Genomic DNA, 21,939 nt, shown 5'->3' on the forward strand with positions numbered 1-21,939 from the left:
GAGATTCATAACCACGTGAATATTTGGAGACATTTAACTGTACCACATGAGGTGAATCTTTCCCGCGGCGGCGAATTTTGAGCAAGGACGCTGACTGCAACATCAGTAGTTGCAACTACAGGTAGGGCTGTTCTCTTGAAAGAATGCGTTTAACTTAGCCGGATCAATTTTCACTGGCGAGGAAAATTACTGCAATCGTTAACGAAGTGTGACACTTGGCAGTAAATGTGAGCAATCCATAGAACCTTTACTGAAGGAGTAGCACACTACTTAATAAAACCGCGGTGATACCGCGGCATGTACTGGATGCACCTGAACTATTAGACACGAAACAGCAAAACGTGTGCGTCAACACAATACAAGAAGCAGCTACCTTGTACAATGAGAGGCAAAAACATTGCTCGGTCCCTTGAGAGTCCAAGAACAGAACATGGCGCATGCCCGAGTCCGGAAGTGCCAGTGTTCCCAAATCCAGCGGTCTGTGGAAAATTAAAATAAAACATTGGGAGGTACATGTAGATAGTAGCTTGGTGTTTACATCGTCAAATAGAAGCAATATAATAGTTACGATACAGAAGAAGCCGAGATTCATTGCAGTTTAACTCATCGTATCATTTCTTTTGAAAATAATTCTTCGAGCTCTTAGAAACGGTTGAAATTTAAGAACTTCACGCAGGTAGAATTACTGCAACGAGGAACGTTTCACATGTGCTTCAGTGGAAAAGTGGATAGGCTGACGCTTTGCGAACGTAAAGGATACACTCTAACTGGGGTCAATTAATTTTTTTTTTTTTAATTTAGACCTGTGCATGTAATACTTTAAATCTTACTTCGCTACAAATTGTGTAGCTTTTCTAGGTTCCATATTCTTTCAAAAGATTACATTTTATAATAGTTTAATCTTCAAACAAGCAGACAAATGGTCGCAGTAAAAATATTGAAAATAGCTGTATCTATTTGTAATTACTTCGATCGCCACCTGGTGTCTATTGTTTTCAGCTAAGAGAAACGTATGATCCGACTGGCATACGTCATAGGTCTGGTTCAAAATGGCTGATGTGAATGTTCGCGAGCGAATAATTGCTCTCTTTGAAATCGGTGTTCCTGCATCTGAGCCAAGACGTCGTTATGATGTTGATGTTTCCACAGCAAGGGGATGGATTAGACGATTTAGAAATAATGGTGAGGTAACGAGACGTCCAGTACCTGGAAGACCACGAGTCTCTCTACACGGAGATAAGGTGCAGAATAGCTCAGGGCGACCCAGAATGCTCCTTTGTCACTCTTCCGGGAACGAAGGAGAGCTTCACATTTCCCGGGCTTCTCGAGAGCTGCTCTCAGAAGATTAAAGGACCATGGAATCAGGTCCCGCCGTGCTCTTATCAACGAACTGTTGTCTGGCGAACAAGCCGTGGATAGACCAGCAATTGTGAGTTCCTGGGAAGATGTCGATTGAAGGAAAGTAATTTTTTCCGACGAGTGCACAACTGAGACCAAGAGCAGAGGTCATGCTTTTGTTCACCGCACAGATAGGCAACGATATGACGTGCGCTTTGTGGCCACACGCACTAGAACCGGACGCGTAAGTGTGAAATGTTGGGGCTGGATATCTTACATGGGAGCAGGAACATTACAATGTATCCAACGCAAGCTCAATTCGGCATGCTACGAACATTTTCATGAAAAAATAATATCGCTGGAGCTGACTTTGGTTCACCGAAGAACGTCTGACTCATCCACATGATAATCACCCATCACACACTAGCATTAGGATTCAAAGCTGGTTTCAAAGGAGGGAGAATATTATTCAGTGCTTTCCGCGATTTCCAAAGTCCCCTGGTCTCAATCGCACAGGGCACCCATGGGCTCAGCTTAAGAAGACTCTGCGAGACGATTGGCCAGACCTTCGTCCGCAAACTGTCACTGCTCTGTAGGAAGGGAAGGGAATTGCTATGGATGAGGTCTTTTTCCATAGACTTGTCAATTGTATGCCTCGAAGGATACAAGCTGTTCTTGATGCCAGTGCCATGTGGACGAAATACTGCTGCTATGCTTAGTATACTCTTCATTTTTTTTCTTTCTGTAAAAGGCCTACTTGTTTATGTAGTCAACAATATTAATTTCAAAATACAGATCCTCTTGTTACTGTACATTTGTATCTTTCCGGGAGGTCAGATGAAAATCACCCTCCAAGGAAGATTATTTTTATTTTTATGGAAGGTCACATGAATATCACCCTCCAAGGATGATTATTTTTATTGTTATGGGAAGTCAGATAAATATTACCTTCCAAGGAAGATTATGTTCGATCATCGAATTCACAAACCATGCGGTGAGATTCGATGAGACACATGCTACAGCTACCACTACAGTATGCTGATTCGCTACCAAGGAGCTACCAATCTTTTCTTTTGAGCGTGGCAGTTGAATGGACCTACCGTAGCTTAAGAACTAATCTAAAACTGGAAACAACAGATACTACAATGCACATCCACTTACTCCTGTAAAACTCGCGCAAGGACTTAAATAAATATGCCAATCGGCTGACACATTTTTCTTAGCTGAACGCTATAGAGATGCCAGATTGCGGTCTTAGTGATTACAAATAAACACATGATTACAAATAAACACATCCATTTTCAATATATTTCTATGACCATTTGTCTGTCTAAAGATTAGACTGTTATAAAACGGAATCTTTTGAAAGAATGTTGAACCTAGAAAAGCCTACAAATGCATAATGTATAGACAATTAAGTTTTAAATATTATTTGCATAGGTCTAAAAAGATTACAACAGACAGCACTTAGATTCTAACGCTCTTCCTTTTCTTTCGTAAACCATCAATCTATCCACTTAGCCATTTTTTCGGTTATATAATTTTAAAATAAACCACTTTCCGGTTTACAGCCGCCATCTTGTGACCTCCAACTTTTGGAGGGCTCGAATCTGTCGATTCGAGCCGTAATACTGAACATTGAGCTAAGTGAGGGAGTTCAGCGTTGATACATTTCATGTAGTTATTATCATTGTGGTCACTGGGAATGTTCGTGTGTCCATTTTTTCGTATCTTCAAATGCAGTAAAGAAACTTGCTCGTTCGGTCCATCACCATTTACCCTATCCAGCGCACCTCCAACACATTTCCATGTATATTGTCTACGTGAGTCAAAGAACTTTGACATGGGAGTCTTCAATAGTGAGAGAAATGAAACAGAAAACTTGTAAGTCAAAATCTCCCATATTACTTAAGAAGACAACAAAGTAATAACGAAGTAAAGGGGTTTATAACAAAGCAACTTCTCTACAGATAACTCTGTCCGGATGAGAGTATATGCGGAAAAGTGGGTATCCTTGACACAATTTTCGCCTGGTGTCTAATGTCTTCTATCATTTTTTCTTTCTTTTTGATCCGTCCTATCTCTTTGCAAATCCGATGGTGAAGCGTGTTCACCTGGAAGGTTATGGATGTACTATTAGCAGCTAACAGTTTGGAAATCAATCGTCTGATCTGAGTAAAGTTAGGCGCCAGGGTCGAAGTTTATTTTTTACTTTTCAGTTCAGAGATCTTTTACATAAATAGGTGGAGTTTTAAGTCAATTTCGGAGTGTCGTGTTATAACCGTGTTCTAGAGCCGCCGCGCCGACACATAGTTTTGGAATTAATGTCTATAGCTGTTGAAAACGATGTGAAACGCTCGTCGTTGTAGTAATTCTAGCGACCTGGAGTTACTATGTTTCAACCCTCTCTACATACTCGAATGATTTTCAAAAGAAACGATACGATGAGTTAACTTGCAATGAATCTCGGTATATATTGTATCCTCACTATTACATTGGTTCTATTTGAAGACGTAAACACCAAGCTGAAACTCCACAGACCACTGAGTTGCGAACACCGGCACTTCTGAACTTTGGGCTTGCGCACTGCTCTGTTCTTGCACGCTAAATTATTCAGGCCGCCCAATCTTTTGCCTCTCATTGTACATGCATGGTCAGCCAGCGAGAGCAAATCCCTGCAACAGTCACTCCCTCTCTCTTCTTTTGTTCAAAAACATAATTGCTTCGACTTCTTCATCTATCGGTAGGCAATCTGTTTCGAGTCTCTCTCGAAAAGGAAACACGTCTCTACGGATTACATGTTTTGCATCACAAATGTCGCAGTCAGTTCAAACAAAGAGAAACATTTTCGACAATAACGTTAACATATTCAGAACTCCATAAACATCCAGTAATCTAAACTAAGAGGAAAAAATACTAGTGGCCACTGGGAGATATCTATATGCCACTATAAAGATTTAAATATTCTAGAAATTTCCGTCAGGGACTCATTACCAGCCTACTCAGCTTCCTTTGTGTATTGGTTGTGCCGCCACTTTCTAAGCGTTTATATATCTGCATTACGACGTAAAATAATAACACGAACAGCTGAAACTAAGTATCGAATCATATCATCAATCACCTCTGCGTTACCACAGATTACGTGTTAATGATTGCATGCGTTTTGGGATTGCATTACACGCAAAGTGTCCAGTTGCTTTCACCACCCTGAGTGAAATGCCCTGAGTTCTGTTAATTTTGACCTACTTGCAGTCTTCTAAAGACGTCCACTACGCATACAGCAGAACGTAGGTCGTAGATCCGTTGCCTTCAGGCTGTAATGAAATGTTAGCGAGGAACTGATGTTACATAAATAACTGGTTCGGTCACTATTTAGGGCAACCGCTCGTTTTTATTTAGGCAGAAAACGAGAAACTGCAATCTACAAACTCTATGCACTGTCTTCTGAACAAGTCACGCATCATTAATATAGGGCTATTACAAATGATTGAAGCGATTTCATAAATTCACTGTAGCTCCATTCATTGACATATGGTCACGACACACTACAGATACGTAGAAAAACTCATAAAGTTTTGTTCGGCTGAAGCCGCACTTCAGGTTTCTGCCGCCAGAGCGCTCGAGAGCGCAGTGAGACAAAATGGCGACAGGAGCCGAGAAAGCGTATGTCGTGCTTGAAATGCACTCACATCAGTCAGTCATAACAGTGCAACGACACTTCAGGACGAAGTTCAACAAAGATCCACCAACTGCTAACTCCATTCGGCGATGGTATGCGCAGTTTAAAGCTTCTGGATGCCTCTGTAAGGGGAAATCAACGGGTCGGCCTGCAGAGAGCGAAGAAACGGTTGAACGCGTCATGGCCTCCACGCTCTCCCGACTTAACCCCATGCGATTTCTTTCTGTGGGGTTATGTGAAAGATTCAGTGTTTAAACCTCCCCTACCAAGAAACGTGCCAGAACTGCGAGCTCGCATCAACGATGCTTTCGAACTCATTGATGGGGACATGCTGCGCCGAGTGTGGGAGGAACTTGATTATCGGCTTGATGTCTGCCGAATCACTAAAGGGGCGCATATCGGACATTTGTGAAAGCCTAAAAAAACTTTGAGTTTTTGTATGTGTGTGCAAAGCATTGTGAAAATATCTCAAATAATAAAGTTATTGTAGAGCTGTGAAATCGCTTCAATCATTTGTAATAACCCTGTATATTTACGAACTTAATCTTGCGACACCACTAACCGATTACTTGTTACAGATTCTTAAAATGTTCTAGTTCATTATTCCTACACAAAATTTTGATTGGACCGATCGCACCAGACAACACGTCTGTCTACAGTAAGTATCCGTTCCGATCTGATCAAGACTTTACTAAATTTGCATAAAACTGAAATATACGAGGGTTGGAACAAAATAGTGGCAACTATTTATTTACAGCTCTTGTTCCAAAGTTTTACTGACGTTCAGAGTAGTCGCCAGCATTGTGTATAACCCGTTGCTAGCGATATGGAAGTCATAGGATACTCTTAGCAGGGCCATTTGCGTTGACAGTTCGAGCGGCGCGGTCTATTGCCCGACGAATTTGCAGCAGTTCTTAAGTGAATACCGTGAAGTGTTTGCTTCAGTTTAGAAATCGAGTTGAACTCACGAGCGCTTAAGTCAGGGGAGTGCAGTAGGTGGTATAGCATTTAGCAGCCCCATCAGTCAAACAAATCAGTAACAGCTTGCACTGTACGTGCTTGAGCATTGTCCTGCAAAATGACGGTCAGGTCCTGCAGAAAGTGTCATCACTTCTGGCTCTAAACAGGTCGTAGGTTGTGTTCCAAAAGTGAGCAGCATAGGGGAAGAAGTGGTGACACTTTCTGCAGGACCTGACCATCATTTTGCAGGATAATGCTCAAGCACGTACAGTGCAAGCTGTTACTGATTTGTTTGACTGATGGGGCTGCTAAGTGCTATACCACCTACTGCACTCCCCTGACTGAAGCTCTCGTGAGTTCAACTCGATTTCTAAACTGAAGCAAACACGTCACGGCATTCGCTTCAGAACTGCTACAAATTCGTCGGGCAATAGACCGCGCCGCTCGAACTGTCAACACAACTGGCGCTGCTAAGAGTATCCTACGACTTCCCCATCGCTGGCAACGGGTTATACATAATGCTGGTGACTACTTTGTAGGTCAGTAAAACTTTGAAACACTTATCTATTTTGTACGAGCTGTAAATAAATAGTTGCCACTATTAACGTTCCAACCCTCGTAATTGTCTGCATCAGACAACACGTCTGTTCCCAATGACTGTGCCTTCCGGTCTGATTAGGCGGCACCGCTACTTCGGCTCGCATAGGCGGAGCTCCGAAGGCACCCTAAGTGCTTCGTCTGTCTTATCGTTTGGTTTTTGTTTTCAGTTTTACTTATAATTCTCATTTTCGAAGGAAGTAGGAGACAGATCCCTATTTAGAGATACCTATTCCAAAATATTAACCAAGTTTATTGCACCTTTATTAAAACATTAATGAAAGAAAGTTAGCGTTCTGGCGCGCGGCCTCCGAACTTATCAACCAGTCACACTGATAGGCTACAATTCTCGCGGGCTTTCCCACGAGAAACGTACCATCTGCTACTGGTACCTCACAACACTGATTACGTCATACGCATAATACTGCAACCTCTACTTCTCTGAGGAAAGAATCTTGGGGCTAGATATGATGGTTGCTAAAGCCAGCAATATCACAGTATACCTTCTCTCAGCCACCGTTCAGTGGTTTGCGCAGATTATGTAGATGTATCGTTTCTTCCCCGAAAACCTCTTCAAGATATTATAACTACTTCGTTACACTACATTCCGTTTTAATGCAAAAGTTATTTCAAATCTCTAGACTGTCATTTCAAGAGTGAAAAAATAGCTTAACGATGCAAATGATATCGTGAGTAGCATACAAAGGGCAATGAACGTTATCATCACGAGTTGAATGATTAATAATTGGCCTGTATCCATTGACAGCGATTCCATAATACAGTGATGAAGGAAAACTCAAAAATCATGGACACTCTTGATTGCATGTTATGTGCAGTGTCAAACAAGAAGTTTGGCAAAGATAAGTTTATCACTATCGCAACTTCCGACAAAAAAAGGAATATTTTGGCACTTTACACGAGGGGAAAATATGCTCAAATGCTTGACAGAACGTAAAGCAGATAATCAAATTGGTAAAAAATCCATAAACCAGAAAGGCGGCCTCAGGTTGATGAGATTTTGGAATACTTACATCCGGAAAAGATAGTCCGTATACAGTACACCATTAGAGCTTTTAAAACTAGTGAAACTATAATATTAAATAATGTAGCAATCAGCAAATATGAAAATACCACCTTATTTGGCGACAAGTTTTAGATTCGCACGCTAAAATATGTTCACATAAACTTGAAAATTGTAATATAATAAGTCTTGTGATGTTCTAATATCTTTCGAAATCCTTAGAATTATACAAAAACTGGAAGGTAGATTAATCCAACGTCGAGTAGATGTAGTCTTCGGTAAAGACAGAGTATTTATCTCATTGTACAAGGGAGGAGAGAAAATTGACTTTGCCCTTCCGGAAGAAACTATTTTATCAGTCGGCAGGAGTGGTTCAGTAAACCTACGATAAATTTAAATGAGAGCCGCCAGGGGAAGTGTTCTGTCTGTCTCGACTGAGTCCAATGTCAACCAATGTGTTCACGCAGAAGAGAAGACGTGTTGAAGAGGCGTGAGGATAATGGTCTGCTGGGCTCTAAAACCAATTCTAACTCTCACACAAAAGATACTCAACAATCGTTTTTTGAGGGTATGATCACGACAAAGCAACGTAAATGATAGTGAAGCCCAGGAAGCTCATATATACCTTCGATGGTAAAATGTTTCTCCGAGAATGATATTTTTTCTTGTTTTGAAATGATTTAATATATTTATAATGCCTGATCAGTAAAATCATGTCATACTTGCACCCTTTTGCTTCATTGGTTATGTTGATTAGAACTCTCATTTCGCCGTTTTTAGCCAGTTGTCTAGAATCAGGAGTCATGCACACAACAGTTTCCATTATGCACTCTTGTGCTACTCTAAAACTGTCTGAAATATGAAGATTAAGAAAGAAATTCCTAAGTAAAAACGAGCCTCTGTTTCTTTTTATTTAAGAATCTACGAAAGTCATTCAATAAGTAATGCAACACATTTTTTTCTTAGACAATTTCTGTTGAAAAAAATGCGAATTTGTTGTGGGACATCGTGCAATATTCTGGCTTCAGCCCCGACAGTTTCATGAAGTTTCGGTAGGTGGCTGCGCTATACTAGCCTTCAAAATGGCGTCTGTAACGGAGATGCGTCTGAAGCAGAGGAGAGCTGTCATTGAGTTTCTTTTGGCGGAAAACCAGAGCATCGCAGATATTCATAGGAGACCTAGCAGTGAACAAATGCAAGGTAAGTCACTGTACGAGACGTCTATCATCATCGCAAACGTGTCTGTTCTCTCCTGTGTGTGGGCCGTCCGCATACAGATGTGACCCTTGCAATTTTGGAACGAGCGTATTCTCTCATTCGAGGTGATCGGCGGATCACAGTAGAAAGTCTCGCTGTTCAATTATGTGTCTCTGTTGGCAGTGATGACACACTTGTCCAGTGACTGGGTTACTCAAAGGTGTATGTCCACTTGGTTTGCTCGCGATCTAACAGAACACCGTAAGGAGCGACGAGTTTTGTCCAATGAAGGATGCAGTCCGCGAGAAGTAGAACGTGTATGATGGGGGATCTTACTGATGTTGTATAACGTTGGCACCGGCGTCGACCAATAGATGGTGATGATGATGTTTGGTTTGTGGGGCGCTCAACTGCATGGTCATCAGAGCCCGTACGAAGTCCCAATTTTTTCACACTCCAGTTTTTTACTCAGTCCAATCTAGCCACTTTCACGAATGATGATGAAATGGTGAGGCCAACACAAACACTCAGTCCCCGGGCAGAGAAAATCCCCTACCCGGCCGGGAATCGAACTCGGGACCCCATGATCCAGAGGCAGCAACGCTAGCCACTAGACTACGAGCTGCTGATTCGACCAGTAGAATATTACTATGCAGGCATACAGGATCTCTTAGTAAGGCGGTCTAAGTCCGTCGCATTGAACCGCGATTATGCTGAAAAATAGTGTTCTGTAGCCAAAAGGATGGCGAATAACATGATGTACAGGAACCCTGAATAAAATAAACTGCTTTCGGGATAAAAGTGTTTCATTAGTTATATTGAACGCCTCTCGTACATCTACATTTATGCTCCATAAACCATGGCATAGCATACTTCTCAATGAAGTACATATTCAACAGTTTTTTTTTCCAGTTCCACGCGAATACGGAGGATTGGAAACATAACTAATTGCCTCTGTGTGAGATATAATTAGACTAATCTTGTTTTCATGGTCGTTATGGGAGAGACTATAGTTTCTTACATTCCTCACATAATACTGGTTCCTCATCTTTACACTATTCTGAAAACGTATCAAGATATGACTGGCTGTTTGTTCAGCTCTTTCAGATAGTGTTTCATTATAAATAACTGCGACATCTCCAAAAGCCGCGCGGAATTAGCCGAGCGGTCTAAGGCGCTACAAAAAAAGGCTCTGAGCACTATGGGACTTAACTTCTGAGGTCATCAGTCCCCTAGAACTTAGAACTACTTAAACCTAACTAACCTAAGGACATGACACACATCCCTGCCCGAGGCAGGATTCGAACCTGCGACCGTAGCGGTCGCGCGGTTCCAGATTGTATCGCCTAGAACCGCTCGGCGACCCCGGCCGGCTAAGGCGCTAGTCATGGACTGTGCGGCTGGTCTCGGCGGAGGTTCGAGTCCTCCCTCGGGCATGGGTGTGTGTGGTTGTTCTTAGGATAATTTAGGTTAAGTAGTGTGTAAGTTTACGGACTGATGACCTTAGCACTTAAGTCCCATAAGATTTCACACACATTTGAACATTTTTATCTCCAAAAACTCTTGCCACCTGGTTAATGTGTAATGTAATGAACAGTAAGGCTCCAACATACTTCCCTGAAATCACCCTAACATCTGCCGATGTATCGTTATTACCCATGCTCCTGTTAATAAGCGTTGAGCAGTAAGGCTTCAAAACGCGTTTCGAAACTCAAGCAATGCTGTGCCCATCTGCCCGTCTTGATCCATGGCTTTCAAGATGTCGTATGAGAATAACGCATATTGGGTTTCACACGATCGGAGTTTTCTGAATCCATCCTGTTCGTCACGGAGGTCATTCAGTTAGAGATACCTCATGACGTTTGAGCTCAGAATACGTTCTAAGATTTTACAGCAGTTGGAAGTCATCGGTTATGGTCGGTAAATACATTAGCTCCTGACTCAAATTGGATGAACTTATGCAACGCTAGGATCTTGAAGGGACTGCATGTCCGCATTTTAAGTCCCGTTACGCGTCTGTCCGCCGTGACAGCTGACAAGCTGCATTGGTGGCGCTCCCGTGGCGCGCGCCAAGGCTGAGCCAGTAGCGGACCCAGTGCGCATGCGCGCCGCTCCATTGAGTCGCGCCCATTCAGTAGCCGCCGTCCTTGGCTGGCTGAGCTGGCGCTCTGCCACACACCGCCTGTCACGTGCACCACGTCTCTCCCTGCCTGTACTCCACAAATATCCGTCAAAAACTTCGCTAGCGAGGATTATTACATAAGCGTCTTGAGTAGCTTTAACTGCGCTCACAATTTATTCCGTATTAAAACAAAACAAAAACAAAAAAATTTCAGTTGCTAATTGCAGAGAAACATATACAGAAGCGGGTGTCACTGGATAGACAAACAGAAAGGTTCAGAAATTTGTGTTCGGACGTACACTGTACTATACACTCAACATGAGCGCCACGTGTACCTCCAGAAACATCGAAACGGTGCTCCAGTTCATTCCACACACGAATCAACAGGTCCCTGTTTATTCAATCGACAGCTCAACAACTCGATTTCTCTGCTCTTGAAGAATAGCTACCACAGGTGGAACAAATACTCTGTCTTTCGTGTATCCATATAAAAAAAACGGAACGTGTGAGCTCTGGCGACCTGGGAGGCCACAATCAATAATCTTGTCTTCCCCCTCTTCCACTCCAACGTTGTGAGACGGAGTTCAGATAATTCTACATCTCTAGGTGAAAGTGAGGCTGAGCGTCGTCATTCATAGAAATGAAATCGTTGCAATCTTCCTGAAGTTGAGGAAACAACCAATTTTGCAACATATCCAGGAATGACATACCTATCACAATTTACTCCGCAAAAAAGAAGGGTAGCTTTGTGAACAGAAGCGGCACAAAATACGTTGAATTTCAGTGAGTCTCTTTTGTGTTCGACGACAGCATAAATCTGCCAGTGCAGAGGCGGTTTCTTGTTGAATCGAATGCACGTGGCACTCGAACAATGGATTGGCTTCGCGCAAATTCCAACGCACAAAATGATTTTTCTTGTAGTGTAGTCGCCATGTTGCTACAGACGTCAAAACGTTGAAACTTCCTCTACCCAGTGACGTGCGCAATATGTTTTTGTCTTTTTTAGTTTGTCAGTAATAAACAATTTAAATATGTTCTTTCTTTTCGAATCACCCTGTTTGTTTTGGAGATTGAGGTTTTTTCCTATCTCATCATGCATCCGCCACAATACTGGAGCTATTATAAGCTACAAATATCATTATGTAAGAAATTTCCCAAACCATAATGCGGCGTGGGCCACAAAGCTCTTAAGTGAACTACCCAACGATCACATTCCGTAGCACTCATTCCCTAGAAAAATGAATTTCTCCTTCGAAAATATTTCCTGATTATCACGGGCTATATTATACCTGCACAATTTACGAGCGTCTATCTACGGTCTAACCTCTAGAAAGAATGGAACATGAGATGCTTCTCTCCCTAATAACTCAGAAATAATTCGCAAGAATTCTGGCTTGGTGTTAAGGCGTGATTACCGGTATTGTTGTATTTATCAATGACCGTTCTTTTGTCGTTTGCTACTACTTGCTTGTGTGAATTATCATTTTCAACAACGGCAACCATTAAATCAAAGTATCATTCAAGTCTTCAGAACATTAAGAGACCCACCAGATCAGCGTTAAGCCGCGTTTCGAGCTAGAGTATCGGAATAAGGAGACACGTCTGTCACATTAAACGTAATTCATTTTCCAGCCCTTAGTAAAATGTCCTTTGTTACAGCCCAATTTATACTAATAATATATCTGTAAAACCGTCGTGTCAGTCTCTCTCAACATGCTTCTCCAAAACTACTAGCCGAATTCACAATGGTTCAAATGGCTCTGAGCACTATGGGACTTAACTTCTGAGGTCATCAGTCCCCTAGAACTTAGAACTACTTAAACCTAACCCTAAGGACATCACACACATCCACGCCCGAGGCAGGATTCGAATCTGCGACCGTAGCGGTCGCGCCGCTCCAGACTGTAGAGCCTAGAACCGCTCATCCACTCCGGACGGCACTAGCCGAATTTTCATGGGGTTTCAGTACGTATCTTGAGTACAGCTTGAGGCACCGTATAGGTTCACGGAGAAAAAGATATCGTGATCTCAAATTTCATCTCAAACCGTCGTAGCTGTCCGTTTCTCTGTCTGAACACGCTGATCACCAAAACAACTAGATGAATTTTCTTGGTGTTTTCAAAGGTAACTTGGACACAGCTTGGGGCACTGTACAGACTTCATTTTATCAAAACTGGATCACGAAAGAAAAGGATATAATGTTTTAAAGTTTTATCGAAAACTCTCACATCAGTGTGTTTACCTGTTTGACAGTCTAATCACTTTCATGGTTTTTTTACAGGCAACATGCGCATAGCTTTCGGCCTCGTATAGGCATCATTTCATCAAAAGCGGATAACAGAAACAAAAGCATCGCAATTGAAAGTTCTATCCATACTAATGTTATATATGCGAAAGCAACTGTCTGTTTTATTTTCACGACTAAACCACTGAACTGATTTCGATGACATTGGTATCGAGATAGCTGCGATTGAAAAAGAAAGATAGCACTTTTGCTGAACATGCTATGAGTAAATCCCATTCTTATGATCTTAAATGTGATGTTCTCCTTAGAGAAACAAAAGTCAGAAAACTGACATTGCTGGAAGCTCCAGTTGTTAATAAACACCACTCAAAGAATCCTGACCTGGTCCTTCATCACCACAGTTCCAGTATTCACACACGCTAAAGAAGTAACAGCCAGTCAATGTTTTTCTCGCCGTTAGATAATATGCTTGTTGTACCTATTCTGCATCCACATTCCATAGACTCCTTTCTGCCATGTGCCCCCCGCACATTTACAGCCTATTCTTCACATTTGCCAATTTGTCCATACAACGTAGTAGTCTGTGCCATTTCTCAGTTATACAAGATTTTGGCTTATACAGTTCTAAATTTTTAATCTTTCAGTATACAGTAATATAATATATACAGGGCTATTACAAATGATTGAAGCGATTTCATAAATTCACTGTAGCTCCATTCATTGACATATGGTCACGACACACTACAGATACGTAGAAAAACTCATAAAGTTTTGTTCGGCTGAAGCCGCACTTCAGGTTTCTGCCGCCAGAGCGCTCGAGAGCGCAGTGAGACAAAATGGCGACAAGAGCCGAGAAAGCGTATGTCGTGTTTGAAATGCACTCACATCAGTCAGTCATACCAGTGCAACGACACTTCAGGACGAAGTTCAACAAAGATCCACCAACTGCTAACTCCATTCGGCGATGGTATGCGCAGTTTAAAGCTTCTGGATGCCTCTGTAAGGGGAAATCAACGGGTCGGCCTGCAGTGAGCGAAGAAACGGTTCAACGCGTGCGGACAAGTTTCATGCGTAGCCTGCGGAAGTCGACGAATAAAGCAAGCAGGGAGCTAAACGTACCACAGCCGACGGTTTGGAAAATCTTACGGAGAAGGCTAAAGCAGAAGCCTTACCCTTTACAATTGCTACAAGCCCTGACACCCGATGACAAAGTCAAACGCTTTGAATTTTCGGCGCGGTTGCAACAGCTCATGGAAGAGGATGCGTTCAGTGAAAACTTGTTTTCAGTGATGAAGCAACATTTTTTCTTAATGGTGAAGTGAACAGGCACAATGTGCGAATCTGGGCGGTAGATAATCCTCACGCATTCGTGCAGCAAATTCGCAATTCACCAAAAGTTAATGTGTTTTTGTGTAATCTCACGGTTTAAAGTTTATGGCCCCTTTTTCTTCTGCGGAAAAAACGTTACAGGACACGTGTATCTGGACATGCTGGAAAATTGGCTCATGCCACAACTGGAGACCGACAGCGCCGACTTCATCTTTCAACAGGATGGTGCTCCACCGCACTTCCATCATGATGTTCGGCATTTCTTAAACAGGAGATTGGAAAACCGATGGATCGGTCGTGGTGGAGATCATGATCAGCAATTCATGTCATGGCCTCCACCCTCTCCCGACTTAACCCCCTTCGATTTCTTTCTGTGGGGTTATGTGAAAGATTCAGTGTTTAAACCTCCTCTACCAAGAAACGTGCCAGAACTGCGAGCTCGCATCAACGATGCTTTCGAACTCATTGATGGGGACATGCTGCGCCGAGTGTGGGAGGAACTTGATTATCGGCCTGATGTCTGCCGAATCACTAAAGGGGCACATATCGAACATTTGTGAATGCCTAAATAAACTTTTTGAGTTTTTGTATGTGTGTGCAAAGCATTGTGAAAATATCTCAAATAATAAAGTTATTGTAGAGCTGTGAAATCGCTTCAATGATTTGTAATAACCCTGTAGTTTGTTCATAGCTTCTCAGAGAATTGTTGTACGCTATGCTTGTGTTTTTGTATCGACATACAGGTAAGACGTAACACTCCTTTTATTTCGCGAACGGTTACACATATCGAAACGCAGTTTTCGGCAAATGTTAGAGCGTAGAGGGGCGCATACATTTTTGTTTCGCTAATGTTTTTAGCGCTAGTATCAACGGAGATATTGAAGCAAGTACGTGTTTCTGAATGGAGCAGTGTACTATTTATGACTGCATTCGATAGGTCTTGAGAAGATATTTACAGTGATACAGCGATTGTTAATGTTGACGTTGAAACCAGTCGTAAAAAATTCGAGAAATGTCCTAGAATTTGAGAGCACGGAGGCCGGAATCGGCATTAGCGGAGCAAACACCGCCAAGCAGAGCTCTCATGCTGTGTTGTGTCAGAATGTCAACACATTTGCCTGTTTATTTTTCTGCACTGCAGGCCGCTCATTTCTGCTTCAACATTCGTTGCGTGCTGACACGTACACCCACGAGGAGAAGTTGGATATACTGCTTTTATATGCTGAATCTAAAAGAAATGCCGTAAAAACAGTACGGCAGTATGGGACTCTCTATCCGGATCGCCAATGTCCGACGTGGCAGGCAACTGCTCGAATTATTATAACGCTAGTCCGGACAGGCTGCTCGAACGTAAAAAAGAGGACAAGAAAGGAGACTGCAACTGACAGAGAACACGAAGAAGCTTTCTTGGCTACGACGTTAATGAATCCGCAAAGTGGTATGAGACATATTGCCAAGTAATTTGGAAGCAGCCAGACGAGTATCAGTCTCTTCCTGCGTCGACAGAATTTGCATCCCTATCATTTGTCACTACATCAGACACTCTGCTTTCGAATGTCGTACAGAATTTAGTCGGTTTACCCTTCAGCAGCTGAGAGACGACCACACGTTTCTCCAGCGTGTGCTCATTACCGATGAAGCAACGTTTACTAACCACGCTAATGTAAGTGTAAATTTGCATAACGTGCACTACTGGGCAGCCGATAATCCACACTAGTTTCGTCAGGTGCAACATCAACGCCGTATGGTGTGGGATCACAGGAAATTTTATTGTGGGGCCTTACTTCATCTCAGGCGTTCTAAATGGACATTCGTACGCAACACCTTCTGACGGTTCTTCTAGGAGAGGTAGCACTGGGTATTCGACAGTTTACGTGGCTGCAACACGATGTTTTCCACCTCACTCGTGCCGTGTTGCAACGCAAATACTGAATGAGAACTTTCGTGGACGGCGGATAGGACGAAATTCTGTTGTCAAATGGCCTGCGAGGCCCTCCGATTTGACTCTTCTTGATTTCTTTCTTTGGGAGCACTCAAAGACGCAGTCTATGACGTAGCTCCAACCACACTAGACGATTGTGTCGTCGAATCGCCAATGCATGTTCTACCGTATGATGCACTGTAATTACATCCGTTCATCGTATATCGTTCATCGTTCTTTCAGTCCATGATCAACAATTTGAACACATGCTTAATGAAAGGATGAAGTTATTTTTTCGAAGACAAAGTTTATGTTACGTGATTTGGGTGGTTACCAAATCATTTTTAGTAACTTGTTTATTTCATTTATATGTGTAGGAAATTGCACTGCAGGGTCAAATTGCAGCGTGCATTGAATATAGCTGGTAACACTGATTAAGTGCTTACGTTCAGGATGAAACGACGTTTCATTAAGAAGAATACTTATTTGGCGTTTTACAGATGGTCACCAAAGTATTTTTAAGAAAATGTTTAGTTCAACGTATACATCCCATATGATATAATTTAGAGCATATAGGTAGAGACAGTTGTTCGACAGCATGCATTTTACATTTAAGATACACATAGTCACGTGCAGGAAAAGAAGGGTCAAATCTTCCTTCTAATATTAGATATTTAATACAACAGTCGCTTTTTGCAGGCCATAAGACCTCTTTATTTTAGAAGAATGAACAGTAGTTTTCTGTGTTTCAGCTCACGTTAATCTGGGAGGATACACAAAAGTGGAATATTTTTCCTAAACCATTTGTGATAAGCTAGATTCTAGCCTATGTTGTATTTCCACATACAGCATTCGTAGATGAACCTGCATCTAGGTCGTATGGGGTGCAATAAAAACGACAAACTGCAGGGACGGGTTCCTCACTGGAAATGGAGGAACAAAGGTCCAGAGTTCGAGTCCCTATTCGGCACACAGTTTTAATCTGCTAGGAAGTTTCCTATGAACATGTTTCCAGAAATGCATAGTTATCACAGTAGATGGTGCTGACGAATTGCAGCTCCTCTGACCGCGTGCCGTATGTTCCTTGTGTGTATCAGATTGTGTGATCGACGCACCGTATTTTACGCAGCAGAATGGCACAATATTCATGTCGGGAACAAGCCGAAATGGTGTTTGTGTACAGCTAAGCAGATGGAAGTGGTCGAGAGGCAGCACGGCCATATCAAAACAAGTAGCCTCACAAACACCAACCACATCACACAACATTTCAAAATCCTTTTTGGGCGTTCGCGTGAGCTTGTGTCATTTCAGACAGACGAAAGTGCAGGGAGGCAGCGAAATGTACGTAAAACAGATTTGGAGATTTGGGTTCTATAGGATATTGAGACGAACCCTATTACAAGCTCCAAGTAAGTGGCCCGCCAGTATCGTGTAATCCAAAGTACGATTATGTATATCGTGCATGACATTGACTCTCATGGACGCCACTTTGAACCTATGTTGTGATGTGGATGCGATGCAGCTTTGTACTGTGTTCCTGCACGATTTGTTGTCGCTGCACGCACACTGCCCATTTTTTCCTCCATTTCCAGTCAGGAATCAATCCCACAAGTTTGTCGGTTTTATTAAAGTTCACCGTGTATATTATACATCCGGTACTGTTAACTTCTTGGAGGCGTTTCTGAAATTTACACTTCTCAAATGTTATTTTAAGGCCTTTCTGAGCATTTTAAGTGTGAATTCAGCGTTTGTGTTGGTAAAAAAATAAAATTCTCATCTGCATCAGCAGCCTTTTATCACAAGATTTATTACTTATGTTAAATATTAAATCAGAGTTTACGATTTGTTATTAAAAAGAAATTAACATAAAATGAACATACGTAAATTTGAACTACAAGATACTGAATAAGTGAAAAATCTTAAAACTTTTGACTTAGAATACATGTAATTGTCCAAAGCTTTGAAATGATTTCGTTGTACGTCCCTCCTCTCTCTCTTTCCTCGCTGTTGGCGTCCATAACAGAGTACCGTCCACGAAGCAGTCAAGATTCCAAGTACTTTGAAGGGTCAAATCGAGTTAGTGGTGGGCCATTCCACTTCAGAAAAAGAAGTGAAGAAACATTTTTTGTTAAGAGAGGATCTGCAGTCAGCAATGAAAAGATCCACATTCACCAGATTACACCGGAACTTTCTTGACGGTCTCTGTTAATCCATTGTGGACGTGGGACAGCGGCTGGTCAAATATTTAACAAAGAAATTCGCCGAACAGCCTGCAGATTGGGAAGTTATTTTGTTTTCGCTACCAGTATCGGCAGTTCAATGTTCCATCCTTGTTAAATAAAAAAAAAGTGTTAAAATATCTGGATGATAATTACCAACGGAAACTAATTTGTGTGATACTTCGTTTTGTTTTCAAAATTTCCAGCAAAGTTCTTAAATGGTTCAAATGGTGAAAGGTGGCTACACTGAGCCACAGCGCCAGAGATCGCGCCAGAGAGTATTGTTCCGCCGCCTCCACTGGCAGTGATTATTGAGAAGTAGCGGCAAGCAGTTCTTGCCGAGAAGTTGTGGTGGACACTGCTTGTCGTGAAGTCGGAGTGAGATGTGATAGTGGAGAGTGTTGTTCCATGTTTTATGCAGTTATTTGATGGGAGAGATAGCAGATGTTATTCTAATGGAGATATTGTAATGATCAGAGTGCATTTCGTCAATATATATGAAGGTAATAAAACGCTATGTTCTTTTATTATTTGTGTGTCTCAAATAATGCATCATTACAGGTTCAGTCAACAAAGCATCTGGCTTGTGTTCTTGTATTAGAGTGTAATTTTGGTTTTCTTGCACAATTATAGTATTTCTAATTTTCTTTTATCACGTCAATATTTCAAAATTCTTGTCTTGTTGAAGAAGAACCGTGCCAGATGTGCGTTGAGTCATACTACCACATACAGAACAGCTACACTTGTGCTTTGTTGGCTTCGTAGATTTTATAGTTGCTGGGGACTTAATTAATTAACTGTGTTAACGAAAATTTTCATTTCATTCTTTGTTGTTGTTCCATGCATTCAGATTGCGTACAAAAACTAGTCAGGGCCAGCCGTTTACGAGACAGCGTAATCGGACACACAGCTACTAAAAAAATATCTGCAGTATTATTTTAATTAAGCCCCCATGCACGTGGCGACCACTGCTTCGGATCGTCCCTTGGAATCTTCTGATTGTAAAAATAGTAGACAGTAGTATTGTTGTAGTAATCTGTAGTTCAGTAATTGTAGTCTATATTGCATGTGTAGATTTGGTAACTGAACATTTGTAGCTGTCTTGTCTTATTACTAATGGTATTTTTGCAGAATTTAACTTTTGATGTCTTGTATACGGGTTTGATAATTTAGTGCAATTATTTCAATTGTTCGTTAATCGTGTTTGAGGGAAGCATATTGTGTGAATGGTATTGTTGGTGATAACGTGTTAAATTCTCCGTAATTTTCGTATTGTGACGAGTTTTGTATGTTTTGCAAATGATTACGCGATCGATGAAAAAGGCGAAAATGATGGATAGTCAGAATGACGAAATTGTTGATATGGCGAACTCGCCAACACAGGACAACAGTATCATGAATAATGGAGTTGAAAACAATTTAATAAGTCGGGAAGACAGTCCGGAACCAGTTCAAGGTTTTTCTCAATCAGAAAATTCACAGAATACGAGAGTAACGATAGAAGATTCTGGAATACTATCGAACACAGATAGCTTTACAGCCATGACGAAGGAAGCTGGTTTTGTGGGAAATGTTAGGGGCGAAAGGAATCTCGAACAAGTTAATATGGAGCAGTTGATGAGTGCAATATTAAATTTTCGATCTGAATTAAAAACACAGATGGGAACAATGGAAATACGGTTAGACTCACTTGGATCACAGATGGGAACAATGGAAACACGGTTTGGATCTGAATTAAAAACAGAGATGGGAACTTTGGAAACACGGTTAGATTCACGAAGAGGGACATGTTTCAAAAATATGAAAGATGAATTAAAGAAAGAAATCAGAGAAGAAGTACAACCGATTTTGAATTCTCCCAATAATAGATTAATTGCAGTAGAGATTAGACAAAGGGAACAGGATAGAGAACAGGAGGAAAGAGATCGCGTGATAGTACAGAAATTTTCAGAATTAAATTTACAATGTGCACACGATAAGGAAGAAATACTTGAAAGAATCGAGGAATCCGTACCAAATGACAGAATAAATAACCTAACACAACAGTGTGAACAGTTAACTACTAAATGTGACCATACCGAAACACGAGTCGCGACACTTACGGAAGACGTAAATAAACAGAAAGAACAAATAGGTGACTTATCGGAAAGAGTGGAGGAGAAAGGAAAGCGTAGCGATTAGACAGCATTATTTAATTCGCAATGACATTCTTTTCAAACGAAAATCGGTCGACAACTCTGTTTGGTTAGTTTGTATTCCTGATGAGTGGGTTAATAAGCTGATTTGGTATACGCATTTCAGTTATGCACACTTTGGTCCCAGAAAATGCTTTCATAAAATACGAGAAAATTGCTACTTCAATAATATGGAAAAACGTATTTGATCTGTTCTGGCCAAATGCAAATTATGTCAAAAGGCCAAGCCGCCAACAATTTCTCACAAGGCACCGTTGTCTCCTATCATTCCAGCGAAATTAAAGGACATGGCTGCAGTCGATTTGTTCGGTCCAGTGGTTCGATCTACTAATGGTTTTGCGTACATTTTCGTAGCAGTGGAGTTGACATCAAAATATGTGTGTTTTACACCGTTATGCAAAGCAACAGCTCGTTCAGTATCTAATGCTTTCATCAAACATTTTCTTAAAGAAGTGGGTCATGTTGATAAGGTTATATCAGATAATGGATCACAGTTTCGTTCTAAAATTTGGCTTCGTACTCTACGGCGTCGTAAAATTAAACCAATTTTCATTTCACTTTTTCACCCCCAATCTAACGCTTCAGAGAGATGGATGAAGGAAATCAATAAATTATGTCGTCTTTATTGTCATCAGAATCACAGAACGTGGGATCAGTATCTTCATATTTTTCAAAACATTCTGAATGAACTCCCTAATGATTCAACTTCTTTACCGCCTTTACTGATATTAAAAAACAAAGCACCGACAAATCGCATTTCTGAAATCGTTCCTTTTCCGCCTACACGGAAACTGCGGCATTCTGAAATTGTCAACCTAGCTCTACGAAATATTACATCTGCGGCTGCTAGAAGAGAGAAATCAGCTAAGCGTCCTGGTCGTTTAAAAATCTTGTCAGTTGGTCAGAAGGTGTTAATTAAGTCTCATCGTTTGTCTCACAAAGGAAAAGGCTTGTGTCGCAAATTTTTTCTGCTTTATAACGGCCCATATAGAATTCGCAAAATTATTCATGATAACACTGTCGAAGTAGAAACTCTGAAATCACGACGCTCTAAAGGAATACATCATATATCTAACGTTAAAATTTTTGTGGAATGACATACTTTCGAGAAACCAA

Source organism: Schistocerca cancellata, chromosome 1 (genome assembly GCF_023864275.1).
Source record: "Schistocerca cancellata isolate TAMUIC-IGC-003103 chromosome 1, iqSchCanc2.1, whole genome shotgun sequence".
NCBI classification, from domain to species: Eukaryota; Metazoa; Arthropoda; class Insecta; order Orthoptera; family Acrididae; genus Schistocerca; species Schistocerca cancellata.